Below are 14,958 nucleotides of genomic sequence, written 5' to 3'. Positions count from 1 at the left end.
TTTTTCAGGGAGGGGGCCCCAAACCAGTTTCTTGCCTAGGGCCCCATGAGGTCTAAATCCGTCTCTGATCATAACTCCTCAATGACAGTAGAACTTTAAGACATTAGTGTGCCAAGAACAACGATGGCATTAGTGGATGTCCATGACCCTTGCAGAAAATAAGGGATAACTTACAACTCTATCCTAAAACTAGAGTGTATCAAGAGAGTACTTGTAAAAAACATGAATGCTATGTGAAAGTTCTTACATTTTAGAATTAGAGAGGTAGGAGCAGAGTTGTGTTAGGAGTAAGGATAGTTTCAGAACCGAGGTTGGTGTACAGTTATGAATAATGTCTGGCTTTGGGATCATGTTAAGGTTAGGGGGTATATTTACTAAACTGCGGGTTTGAAAAAGTGGAGATGCTGCCTATAGCAACCAATCACATTCTAGCTTTCATTTATTTAGTGCTTTCTCCAAAATGACAGCTAGAATCTGATTGGTTGCTATAGGCAACATCTTAACTTTTTCAAATCTGCAGTTTAAGAAGTATACCCCTATGTTTATGGTTATTATTATTATAATTTTATATAGCGCCACCATATTCCTCAGGGCTATACAGAGATTATTTGTCATTCACACACACACTTAAGAGTTGAGGTTATTTTGTTGTTTGTTTTGTTTTTCTTTTCTTTTTTATTATGTGATACGGAAGATTTCAGGATAAAGTTAGTCAAGTAACTAATTGAAAAAAAGACTGACCTTCATTTATAGAAAATGTGTCTTGGATTCCTAGGAAACAAGGGAACTGAGATAGAAGCAGTTTTATAGTAATGCGCTTAATATACAAACACGTTTCCAGAAAAGTGGCCTCATTTATAACCGTTTATCACCCCTGTGGTGGCAGGTTGAACGTAGGAGGCTCTTCTCTGTCACACAGAAAAGGTTAAGATCAGAAAATGCAGCATGCAGCTTCTTCCAAGTTTAATTGTTCCTTTATTACAGGGGAGTATTATTCCCCCACTTCAATCTGTCACCATGGGAGCGTTTGAACACTTTGAATGCTATTGGTTTCCTTGGTGGACAAGTGCTAATATCTAAAGAGGCCGTGTGACAACATCCTTAGAGCCTTTCCTGTATAAAGTCTATTATCTGAAAATCTATTGATGAGTCTTCTGTCCTGATGGCACCAGGGCAAATGCCTCTTTATTAAGATGGTCCAAATTACTTGTTATCTTAATGTACACTAGGGGGTTATAGAAATATATATTGTTTCCAGACCTACGGTTTATTACAGAGCTTTAATAGTATAACAAAAAAATATATACAGGTTCTTTGAAAGAAACATTTTTTTGTCACTTTTATGACTTAAAGAGGCTGACTTACACAACTGCATCTTCAGATATGATGCAAGAACCACTTTTACGGCTTCTCCAGAATATAGCAAGAACCGCAAATCTGGAAGCTATCACTTGTACAATTATTCATGCTGTTTAAAATAAATAAGTAAATTCAATTGGACATTACAATATACCACATGTATTTATAAATAATTTTTATTGAATTATGATATAGCAAGAACGGAAAAACTGAATGGTGACGGAAGACGTAGGGAAGCCGCATGCAGACATAACAATACATCATCCTTAGCGAAAATGTAACTAAGGACATGTTAACTTCAGGGGAAATTCTAATTTGTAAAGCAAAAGAGAGTTAGTGCACTTGGAAGTTAGGGATATAGGGGTTTGTTAGTATACAGAAGGGGAAGGGAAGAGTTTGAGGTCATAGAATGTGTCTATAGTGATAGACTCGGACAGGGGGAACCTTCACAAGTCAAAATGCTTAGTCCATGCACTCCATACTGATGAAAACTGGTTGGGAATGAATAAAGGGAAAGATTTGTTCTAGGTGAGACTTGTCAGATCCGTATATGTAAATGTCCAGGACTTCAGTTTTGTCTGGGTTGATCTTATAGCCAGAAAAAAAGCCATATAAAGTTTGGACAAAAGGGAAGGGAAGAGAGGTGGTCGGGATGGCCACAGTGAGTAGAACATCATCAGCATAGAGCGCCAGCTTGTACTCCGTAGAACCCACTTTAATACCAGAGATCTGTTGATTAGCATGAATCCTGGCAGCCAAAGGTTCTATCATGTGGGCAAAAATGAGCTGCGATAGGGGGCACCCCTGTTGTGTGCCGTTTGCAATCCCAAACGGCGTTGAAGTAATGCCATTAGCTGAGACAGTGGTCAAAGGGGATCTATATAAAGCCAATATGCCTCTCAGAAATCTACCAGAGAAACCCATCGACTCGAGGACTCCACCCATAAATGACCAGGAGATGCGGTCCAACGCTTTTTCAGCGTCTAGTGCCATAATCACGGAGGAAATTTTACCAGTGTGAATAGAGTGGATCAAGTCGATGGTCCTCCTGGTATTGTTCGGAGCCTGCCTTTCCGAGATGAAACCGACCTGATCGAGATGAATGCGGGACGACAGGAGCGGGTTTAATCTGTTGCCCAGTATTTTTGCATATGGCTTGAAATCTACGTTAAGAAGTGAAATTGGTCTGTAGCTGGCTCATAAGGTATGGTCCTTCCTTGGTTTTGGGATCATTACAATGTTAGCTCAGGTGGTGAAAGGGTCGAAGGAAGTACCTTCTAAAATCTGACTAAATATGTGGGTCAAGTGGGTTCAAGGGCCCGTGCAAACTTTTTATAATATTGTGCGGTAAAACCGCCCGGTCCTGAGACCGAGGAGGTTGGTAGATAATAGATAGATTGTTGATAGATCCAACAAGATTTATACTCCCGCATGATCAGTCCATGAAAATGTAGTGATACCCGCTTGGGTTGTATGGGACGTGAGAGAGTGAGAAACATGAAGCATATCAATGCGGAAGTATACCTGATGAGGTGCCAGGAGTCGTACAGGTTGTGATGTTTAAGCAAGGAAGCTAGAGTCAGTGAGTCTTTGAGGGAGGAAGGGTTCATTTTTAAAGAGGGAGGAGAAGATTTGTCTAGGGAAGGGTCAAGAACTACATTAAAGTCTCCACCTATTATCGGGTGTCCTTGTGGCAGTTTCTCCATATGTTTAAATAGAGTAGTGAAAAAACTGCTTTGTCCCTGGTTAGGGGCATAGACAGATACCAGGGTGATTGGGTTAGAGCGGAGAGTGCCATTTGACATAAATGTAATCTTTTTCCTTATTCGTGACACCTAAAATAAAGTTCAGTATTCCACACCATTTGCTATGTATTAATTTCAAATAGTGTCTTCACTTCCTCTTTAAAGAACTTACTCAGCATACTTGTAATAAACCATTGGGACATGGGACAAAGGGCTATCATTCATGTGTCGGTTTTAATCTTTTAATTATACTTAAATAAATCTTCATTATAATCAAGTATACAAAGCACTTTCCATGTGTCTTAGAGTACACATGGCTTCTGAATTAAAAATGGAAATTTACACATGCTGAAAGCATTTGTAAAAATACAGCTTTCTTGCAGTCACAACTCCCACTTTGTTCCCTCCCTTCCACACCAACAACTGGCACCTCTCCAACTTTCTGCACGCGTTTTGCCAATTTACATATTAGCCTTGCAAAGTTACCATGTTGCATTCTTTAGTTTAGCACTTTGCTAAGTGTTACATTATGTCTACCTAGTGAATGCATATTGGTGTACTTTGGAGCAGCTAAGTTCTGTGTATTCCCTCAAAGCTGCCATTTCAAACAGCTCATGTCTTGCACATCTGAAAAAGTTCCCATTATGTTTGTCATACTATCACATTTGGTCTTCCCCTATCATTCACTTTTATATCATTTTACTACCAATATACAGATTATATCATGCTTATTCATGTTTCATTTGGACTGCCTGTTCAAAAATATTCCTTTGCATTGAATGCACTGGTCTATGAGCTATGCAATTTGCTTGCAGCGTATTTCAGTGATGAAAGTCTATGGTAATTTTTTACAGCATAAAAGCTCTGCATCCAATGTAAAATAAGTGATATCTTTATATATGCAGTTGCTGGCACATTTAAAGATCTGGTCCCGCAAAACTTATTTTTGTGGATTTTGAGCATAGTTAGGTGCATCATTGCACCTATCCCGCAGCATTGATAAATCCAAAGATCAACCCTTCATCCTGTTAAAATGTAATTGTTGATCATCCTCTTCTACACAACCTTCACTCCATTGGCCTTTGTGACACATTTCTTTCCTGGTTCACGTCCTACATATCAAACCACTCCTTTAGTGTTTCTACCTCTGGCCCATCCTCCCCTCCTCTCCCACTTTCTGTTCGAGTCCCACAAGGCTCTTTTCTAGGCCTTTTCTCACTGTACACCTCTTCTCTTGGAAACTAATTCACTCATTCGGCCAGTATCACCTCTACACTGGCCAAATCTATATCCCTTCCCCTGAGCTCTCCCCTTTTGTACTAACTTGTGTAACTGACTTTTTCCTGTTTGCACATGGATGTTCCAACAATACCCCAAGCTCAATATGTCCAAAACAGAACTTGTTATCTTCCTTCTTCCCAGAGTCACCACCGCCTCTCAAATCTCCCTCACTGTCAATAACACCTCAGTCTTCCAAGCCCGTTACCTTGGTGTCACACTTGACTGCACCCTCTGCTTTATTCTTCACATCCAGACTCTCCCAGTTCTGTTAACTCCACCTTAGAAACATTGCTAGAATATGCCCTTTCTTACTCAACAAACTACCAAAACTCTTATCCATATCCCTCCCTGTGTCCTCCAGAATCAAATTCATATTACTCACCCTTACCTACAAAGCCCTCAACAACACCACCCCTGCATACATCTCAAATCTCCTATCAAAATACTCTCCCTCCCACTCTCTTAGATCTACCTCTGACCTGCGCCTTGTCACGTTTCTGGTAACCACATCTCACTCCCGCCTACAAGACTTCTCCTGTGCTGCTCCCCACTTATGGAATTCCCTACCATGCTCAATCAGACTTTCTCACAGCCTTCAAATCTTCAGATGCTCTTTGAAAACCCATCTCCTTTTTACAGGTGACCTTATCCTTGATAATACTATTCACACTAATGCACCCTCGCAACTATCCCACTCTCCACTCTGAAACACAATGGTGCCTTACAAATCTATGATAATAATAATAACAATAGTTATGCACAGTTCTATAGAAATATGAGCACTAACTTAAAATAGAAATGTATGATCACAATGGACATTTGTTCTGCATTTACGCTTCAATGATTTGAATATTGACTGAGACCAATTCATACAGACATTTGTATATCACAAAATAGCACTACATGTTTCCTGAATCACAGTGACTTCAACCATGAACAAGAACTATAACCATAATTGTCTACTCTCCTGGAATGTCCGGGAGACAAAATTTCAGGTAGTTCTCCCGGACCCCAGGGAGAGCAGGCTTTTCTTCAAAATGATGAAAAATGCAGTGGCACTTTACCTATCCGCCGGAAGATCCGTATTTCAGTGACATCACCTTCTGGTAGGCAGCCGTCTGTTCTTACATGGTATAGCAGCAACAACTATCTGTGCAATGGATTACTCAGTAGGCTCAGCCTACTGATAAAGGGGTGTGCTATTACAAAATATTATTATTATTATTATTGTTATTATTATTATTATTATTATTATCCTTTATTTGTTAGGCGCCACAAGAGTTCCGCAGCGCCGTACAATGCACAAACAGTAGACAGTACAGGGTATTACATTACTGAACAGTAAACAAAAAATACTGACACTTCAGGAGCTCTAAGCAGGCTAATGCGGTAGAGATGGAGCAGAAGAGCTGGTAAGGACACAAGAGGGAGGAGGGCCCTGCTCAATGAGCTTACATTCTAAGGGAGGGTGAACAAAACACAAGTACAGAGGGAGTGAGTTGGCGTACAAAGGAGGGGAGGCAGGGTTAAGTGGAAGGTGGGTAGGCTTTGAGGAACAGGTGGGTTTTTAGTGCCCGTTTGAAGGAGCTAAGAGTGGGAGAGAGACGGATGGAGCGAGGCAGGTCATTCCAGTGAAGGGGGGCAGCGCGGGAGAAGTCTTGGATTCTGGAGTGGGAAGAGGTAATCAGAGTGGAGGAGAGGCGACGGTCATTGGCCGAGCGCAGAGAGCGGGCAGGAGTGTGAATGGAGAGGAGGTCAGTGATATAGGGGGCAGTGGACTGGGAGAGCGCCTTGTACGTTGTGGTCAGGAGTTTGAAAAGGATTCTGTAGGGTATGGGGAGCCAGTGTAGGGCAAGGCAGAGAGGGGATGCGGAGGAGGAGTGGTGAGATAGGAAGATGAGTCTAGCAGCCGCGTTAAGAATAGAGCGGAGGGGGGCGAGATGGGAGAGGGGGAGGCCGGAGAGGAGGAGGTTGCAGTAGTCCAGGCGGGCTATGGCCATGGCAGAAGACTAGTCAGGTGGTGTTTGGGCATGTCCTGATTTTATCTTGATTTTTTCAATCAGGAATATTGTGAGGTATGTAATAGATTTATGCAGACATGGATCTAATACAGTGGTTTCCAACTTCAATCCTCAAGAACGCCAGGATTTAAGGTTATCCATGCTGGAGCACAGGTGGTTGAATTAAAATAACTGATGCACTAATTAAGTCACCTGTACTCAAGCACGAATATCCATAAAACCTGGACTGTTATCATCAGTGTAACCCTGATCAAATAAGAAAAGTAACTGCAATAAATATTAGTAATCAAATTGGAGAAGGAAGGGGGGGGGTGAATTGCCTACCCAAATCACTAATCACTCCTAAAGGTCTCTCCTAGTTAATTTTCTGGGAGTGCTCTACATATGTAAAGGTAAGTATGGGAAGAATTATGGAAACATGCATTTTTCATGATTTTTGTTTATTCTTTACTAATGGATATAAAATAAAATGTTATCTAGTTCAATATTACCTGTAAAAATCCTATAAGTCCTGAGAAATATATATATATATATATATATATATATATATATATATATATATATATATATATATATATATATATATATATATATATATATATATATATATATATGTGTGTGTGTGTGTGTGTGTGTGTGTGTGTTTTGGGTAACTTAAGATATTAAAAATTAATTCTTGGTATAATCGCCGCAGAGTGAGACTGTGAAAATGGGTCTGATCATAGAGGTGTAGTCCAACCCCAGCCTCCAAGGGGTTAATTGTGCAAATCACAATGGAAAATGGTTCTGAGGATCCTTCCTATTCAGTGTGCCCTCAGATCTTGAATTAATTATACTTTCTGTCATTAAGATAGACATGAACCCCTTGTTGATTGTGCCCCATCGGTGAGATGGCTATTCAGTGATTTCACCTGCTTTAGTCGGAGAAGAGCCAATGTCAGGTCACCAGCATGCAGCAGCAATCCCTCACAAAAGCCAATCTGAGCTTGTTTCAGTCTGAGCTGATTGTTAGTGTCATGGTGCTGGTTGCCACCCATAAACCATACACAATAGTGGCTTTCCATCAGACGCCTTGAAAGTGACACTAGGAAAACATTGAATCAGTCAAAGAAAGTGTCTCTGTCACCTCTGAAAGGAGCAGATCATTTGCAGACAACCGTATGGATTTCAATGGAGAAACATCTGCAGTTTTTCATACAAATTCCATACAAAAATACATTGTTTTACATGTTTCTAAATGTACCAGCTGTCATCAATGAAAGCACTTTATGGAATGTTTGTAGCAATAATATTAAACATTGCACAACAAAACCTATTTTTCATCACTGCTATAAGAAACTTATTTATAATTTCCACAAACTTCTTGATGATTTATATTTAATAACCTAGACCAGTGGTTGAAGTGGGCTGTTATAGGTGGTACGCCATACCGACACTTCTCCTACTGTCTTCATTGTAAAACTATCAAATTCCATTCACATGCAATTTTCTTACCGCCAACTTCAACCACTGACCTAGACTATGTTAAATCACCCATTGAGTTTGTTTTACTGATCTATCTCATTGCATCTGTAAAGCATTTTTGGATGTGTAATGCTGTTTGTTTTCCATGAATGAGCATCTAATGACATTTGCACACACCGGGCATATAGACATAGCAGCCTATGCAGAAACCAGGGTTGCCCAGCACGATTCAGGGCTCGGCACTTAGACCACATTGGAATTATTAAGGCGCCACTGTAGAAGCTCTTTTTTTTCCTTTCCATCCTCTCCCTTCTGGAAACAACAGAAAATGTCTTTAGAAGTCTTTGTTTGCTATTTATGTTCTTTATTACAGCTTTTCTTCTTTATGTCTGTCCCCTGTGTCTCGATTTAGAGAAAGGGGGGGGCGGGGCGATGCAGGCGACTTAGCGTTCTGATTGGATATAGAGAGAGACACTTTATTGGGCCCCACCAATCACAGGCTTTCCTGCCATGAGGTGAGGGGGGGCAATGGCACTGGTGCACAGGATAATGCAGGGTTGTTTTTAGAGGAGGGGCTTGCGGGGCACCCTGGCGCTTCAGAACTGCTAGTCACACACCCAGGGACTACTAGACAACGGGGGGGGGCACGCAATCTCTCATCTATCCCTATGGTCTCAATTGCACTAACAAACTCTAATCAAAAGGAGAAATATAATTTATTTCTGTGTCCACCCAACGGTCTGATAGAGTAATTACATGGGCCAGTGTATGGTCAGCTTTAGTCTATTCTCAGTGACACTACCCCACGTTCTACTACTATAGTTAATGCACTGTCACATGTAACTTATTCTAGCTGAGTTTAAGGGGTATATTTACTAAACTGCGGGTTTGAAAAGTGGAGTTTGTTACCTGTAGCAACCAATCAAATTCTAGCTGTCATTTTGCAGAAGGCACCTAATAAATGAAAGCTAGAATCTGATTGGTTGCTATAGGCAACATCTCCAATTTTTCAAAGCCACATTTTAATAAATATAGTGTAAGCCTGTTCCTTATGTGCCTGTTATTTGATTAACTTATCAATAATGGGTTTTTCAGATACAGAATATGTTTAATGAACTATCTCTCTAATCTGCCTCATGGGCATGTTTAAGTTGCATGCCGATTAATTTCTGCAAAGCCCTATACATAATAAATTCTCTCCATACCGTGATATACAGCAATGTAAGCCATAAGTGTACTTCTGCTGTATTGAATAAAATAATGTTCCATTTACTTACAGAGATAATCTTTTAAATGAAGACGTGCACCCGCCTGAATTCATTTCAGTTTATCGGTTTACTTTAGAAAATGCCTGTGAAAAATGGCCATACTACTTTCACAAGGAATATAAAAGGCTTTGATTTCATGGCAGATGTGTGCGTTTTCCCACATACCCAGAGAATGTAACTGCCCTCTGTCACAGTGAGAATCTGCATGTTATAGAGTGTTGATATACATCATAGCGTTAGTGAATTGGTTCCTTTCCTATAAATCATCCTCTTAGCAGCCCGGTTGTCAGGTGGAAATGAGTAGTGTTTTTCTGGAGCTGTGACTTCATCTTTAAGCAAACAGCGCATGAAAATACAGGCTCTCACTTGATTGAACTGCTGCTTTACTGCCAAGTCAGACGTGAGCTGGCTCCTTAACCTCAGTGTTGTAAGGAGAGATGGCAGCGAGTCACAGATTGGAGTCTTGCTGCCAAATTAGACATGAATTGGCGTTTAAATAAGAGCCTGCAGCTGCCTGAAAAGCTTTTGACTTTATAGGCCAAATGCATATAGTTTGTCACTGGAACGCATTTCAAACAATGGATATTTGCAAGCTGATATGTCGAAATGAAACAATTGTACTGATACATTTTATGGCTGTTGTCTGTAGACCTATTATGTCGGTGTTATTCTGTTTAAAACCTAACAGAGTCTTTTAAACTGTTATCACAAACATTTTTCTGATTAATAGTTTTAAAACTTCTCATTGATTCATTGATGCCATTTTCTTCATATCTTTTTTTTTTTCCCCTCACCCTTCCTAACTTTAAATGTATGAAAATAAAAGGAAGGATGACGACATTCCAAAGGTGTACAAGGAACAATGCGTCTATTGCTGCAGCTTTAAGAAAAAAACACATGCCCAAATTTGAATTCGGTCTTCTCTGAACCGGTGGTAGTTATTATTCCGATCGTGAGAATTACGACACTTACTATAGTGACTGAAAAATTCTAATTACTATAAGGATGACATGAAAAAATTATGGACTTACTATAAAACATACAGAGAAGGGACCTGGCATTGGCACCTTAAAACTGGCAACCTGATTGTCGCCATTTTAAGTGACGTCAATCCCCACTGCCGGCATTTTCTGTAGTCGGAATTTATGTCAACCGTGTCGGAAATCTTCTCTGTGTGTTTTAAGTCTGTAATTCTTTCATGTCTCCTTTATAGTAATCGGAATTTTTCAGTTACTATAGGAAGTGTCCCAATTCACACGTTCGGAAAAACGTACCCCACCCCTCTGAACGCTTTGTCTCTGAGCCAGTATATACAGTGCCATAACTAAACATTATAGTGCCCTGGGCGAGACAGGGCACCGGCGGCACCCATCTAAATGAGGGGCGCATAATATATATATTATGCATTTGCAAATATGTGCAACAGAATTCTTTCAGTAAAGTGCTAGCCACACCCCCACATTAGGTTGGCAACACCCATTTGGCAAATGTCACTTAGATGGGGAAGCGCAAGTTTGCGTTCCAAATGCCGGTCTTCCTGCTTTCGGTGGAACGCACATGCGTTCCACTGCTTTCGATGCCGGAAATGAGTTGTTTATTGTAGGTTAGGCTGGCAATAACATACATGTATACATATTAAGGAATATAGAGCTTATCTCCTCTCTGCTGTACATGTACATAAGGATCAAAGGATACATATAACTCATATTTATTTACCATGCCAGGTTTTGTGGTTTATTCTTAGATTTTGTAATTAATCCTGTATAATAATATAAGCTGCGTCTTTCCCTTTGTTTGATTATCTTAAATAAAATAACCAAACCATAGGATAATGCCACATAAACTAAGAGGGTATAAGTATTGATGGGCGATGCTAAAAGCCCTACATGTATACAGTATATTGAACTGAGTACATGCTGGATCCTAGAGTAAATATATTCAACAAACACTTGTTATTGTAAAACACATTCTCCCCCAGACCATCATCCATCCTGGTATATTTTTGCCTTTCATGTAGACCTTGTTTAGTGTAAGCAGTGTAAGTATCTAGACCCAGGCAGATCCAATCCTGCTCCAAACCAGTACGTTCTCCTCAGGCTGGTATCCGAGTCAGACTAATAAATGATGGCCACAGAGTTATCACAACATCTGCTGTGTTGCCAAAACATGACAATTTATTGGTAGCTGCAGTGGGGCACCTGTTGCAAAAACAAGCTGATTATATAGTAGATTGTGACAGGGGAAAACAGGATTTTTTATTGGTTGGGGAATTCCTACTTTATACTATCTCAAACTGGCAAGTTTTATTCTTTACATATGTATTTATTTAATTTTTTTTATTGTTTGTATAAACATATAAATGGCAAAAACACATAGGGGTATATTTACTAAACAGCAGGTTTCAAAAAGTGAGTGGAGATGTTGCCTATAGCAACCAATCAGTTTCTAGCTCATACTTGCCAGCCATACGTTGGCCAGGTCCGGGAGATCCTGGAGGGCATGAGGGATGTATGGGTGGAGGGGGCGGGATTCTCCGAATTGCGTCATTTTGGCCTCGCCCCCGGTTTACAGTGGTAAAAAGATCCCAAACAAGCATTACATCACTGGGGGTGGGGCCAAAATGACGCGAAACGCGAAGCCCCAGCCACTCCTCCGGTACATGCCGTCTCTAATTTAGTGAAGTGGGCAGATGCAGGAGAATCGCCAGTTCTCCCGGGATTCCGGGAGATCTACCCAAAATTTGTGAGTCTCCCGAACATTCCGGGAGAGTTGGCATGTATATTCTAGCTGTCATTTATTTGGTATACTCTACAAAACGACAGCTGGAGTCTGGTTGCTATAGGCAACATCTTCACTTTTTCAGACCTGCAGTTTAGTAAATATACCCCATAGTTTCTTGTGTATATTCATATGTACGTACGGGGATCATTCTTTGACTTTGCATTACTGCCTTAGCTATAAGCAGCTGCATTATTTATTTATTTATTCTTTTTAGGTCTTTAATGACTTGTAATGACCTCATCCTAAAATCTACTATGGGTTAATCTTGTACACAGTTGTAATTCATGTTAGTTCAGCCTACCAAATCCTTTAATTTCAGTACATTATAGGGAGTCCTTTTATAAACACAATTGTTACATAAAACAATGCTACTCATATGTCTGATTGCTGTATAATTTATTCATACTTGAAAACTGTGAGCAGCTGTCCCATTGTATTCTGTGGTTGATATTTAAGGGTCTATTCATCAATGGATGAAAAGTACTAAATCTGGAGAAAAATGTTTTCACCGGATTTAGCGTTTCTCCCTATTTATCAAAGTCTCCGGTGAATCCTCCCCTCCGGTAGCTGGTGATCAGCCCAGGAAAAAATAAAAATAAAACACTTTTTCGGGGGGTTTTCTTTATTTTATATTTTTTTATAGAGTGGTTTTTTTTTTTTTACTTTTCGACTATATTATTTTATTTTTTATGAATATGGAACTGGAAGCACATGTCCGGGCTTGAAGCTGGTTCAGCATTGTGCAGATGGACCCTGCATTACCCTGGCGAGTGGTAAAACCCTTCTTACTACTGTCAGTATCACCAGAGCGCTGACCATAGCTCAGCTGCCTCCATGACATCTTAATGATAAATTGTGAGGCCGAAGATCATCATCATCACCATCAACATTTATTTATATAGCGCCAGTAAAATCCGTAGAGCTTTACAATTGGGAACAAGCATTAATAAGACAATACTGGGTAATACATACAGTCAGAGAGGTAAGAGGGCCCTGCTCACAAGCTTACAGTCTATAAAGATTTTCTATGGTTGCGATTGACAGCCATAAAAAATCTTCAGTTTAGCAGTGTCTGGATAAATAGACCTCTATATTACAGTCAGCAAAATGGGGGGAGAGGCCAAAGCTATATACAAATTACTAGAATGAGAGTCCTCACACTGAGCAGATTGTAACAGTTTTTTTACATCAAAATCCCCCCAAAACTGCCATTTTCGAGTGACAGATGCATATTTAAGTAAAATTGACATTTATTGATAGGGAATCACAGCAGATATCAGATATCTGCTGCTTTGCTTTCGTCTTCAAACTCAAATGCAGATATAGATGTCTATGTCGACTGCAATTTAACAAGTTCTGAAAATTAAAGATTTTAGGAACTTGTGCCCGATGGCTAACGCCAGCTGAAACCTATTTGGAGAGCATTGTGGTAGAGGGATCTTCTGATCCCTCACTGAATCTACCTTCTCTACTCCGGTCACTATCGCAATGGAGGCCACTTTGCAATAGTCACCATAGAGGGCGTAGGAGACAGGTCTTTGCAGGAACAGCAGTTTTTCATGACTGCTGTTCCTGGTGAAGATTTTAATAAATAGTCACGATATTTCATTCCTTATCTTTGCAATAACGATTGAAAAGGTTCGTATTGAAAACGCGGTGGATAATAAGTATGCTCCCTATAGTGTAAATGAACGATGGCTCCAACCAGTGGTCAAATTACTGCCAGAGAAGCCCATGCTCAGACCGGCAAAGCTGGGCTTCCGGAAGTGGATGGACAACCTCTCCGGACCACATGGCATCTGCATGGGCTACTATGGTGATGTAGTTCTAGCACAAGCCTTCCAAAACCTGTGATTGGGAATTACACCCCTGGATCCTGCCACTGGAGAGAGATATAAAAAGGTTATTGTCACAGCTACTTTCTGTTTTTACACACAATCAGCTACACAAATCACTGTTCATAACAATAGTAGTAATGGTTGATATGGGGACAGCGCCGGTGCTAGGGTTCTCGGCGCCTTAGGCAACTGCCTAAGGTTGCCTAATGGGAGCGCCGGGCCTGTATGGGGATGACAGCTTCACTTTAACAGGTCTAGTTATATCTGGATTTAGTTAGTAATAACACATACCTGCCAAGAGTCTAGATTTCCCAGTACATTTCTGGGTTTTACATCATTGTGAGGTGGTATAGCTGTGTCCTAAATCGATATTGGACAGATCAGGATATGATTTGATGGTTCTGAGACATGACCTGAAGTTCCCAATCCGTAATGTTGTCAGGTATGATCAAGTGACTGGCCTTGTGGTGTCTTAATCCTAAGAATTTATCGGCAAGTGTGATATTTGATTAAAGGCCATTTAATACTATTTTAATTTTTAGCCACAGTATAATTATTATTTATTGGGGTGTAACAATATAAAAAAAAACATTGTTCTTTTAAATGAGATTCCAACTATAGTAAATTTTAATAGGCAACTTTAACTATATATCTGAGTCATAGATTTGAAGTCTGATTTATTGCCCAGTTCTGATATGTTAGTGCTCCACATAATTGCTTCACTCAAGGGCCGTTTTCAGCTAAATGCCAACACTGCAATATACAAGGAGCTGGCACCATAAGTGTTTCCGGTAAAGCTGGTGCCCACATTCTTCCTTTCCCTGTGCTGCTCATGTTCTAGCACTGCACAGCTTTCACCAAACCAGCTAATATTCACAATGTGCTGTCCTCAATATGTGTGTCACGTTCTCCCTTTTGACAACAGTAAACGATGACTGTCCTGTAAAATGTAAGACCGTTGGGGGAATGTGATATTGCCCATCGCCCTTTTGCTTATTGCTTGGTTGGCAATTAAGCAAGGGTATATTTACTAAACTGCGATTTTGAAAAAGTGGAGATGTTGCCTATAGCAACCAATCAGATTCTAGATGTCATTTTGTAGAATGCACTAAATAAATGATAACTAGAATCTGATTGGTTGCTATAGGCAACATCTCCACTTTTTCAAACCCGCAGTTTAGTAAATATACCCGAAGGAGAA

General features: G+C 40.2%; 1 protein-coding gene across 2 annotated transcripts in view; it reads left to right on the top strand.

Annotated features, from left to right (window-relative positions):
- The window catches only part of NEURL1 (neuralized E3 ubiquitin protein ligase 1), a 214,728-nt gene that overhangs the window by 163,321 nt on the left and 36,449 nt on the right, over positions 1-14,958 (top strand). The gene's annotated exons all lie outside the window — the stretch shown is intronic.

This window comes from Mixophyes fleayi, chromosome 6, assembly GCF_038048845.1.
Source record: "Mixophyes fleayi isolate aMixFle1 chromosome 6, aMixFle1.hap1, whole genome shotgun sequence".
Classification (NCBI taxonomy): Eukaryota; Metazoa; Chordata; class Amphibia; order Anura; family Limnodynastidae; genus Mixophyes; species Mixophyes fleayi.
The sequence above is the reverse complement of the archived record's forward strand: the minus strand, read 5'-3'. Positions and strand labels throughout refer to the sequence as shown.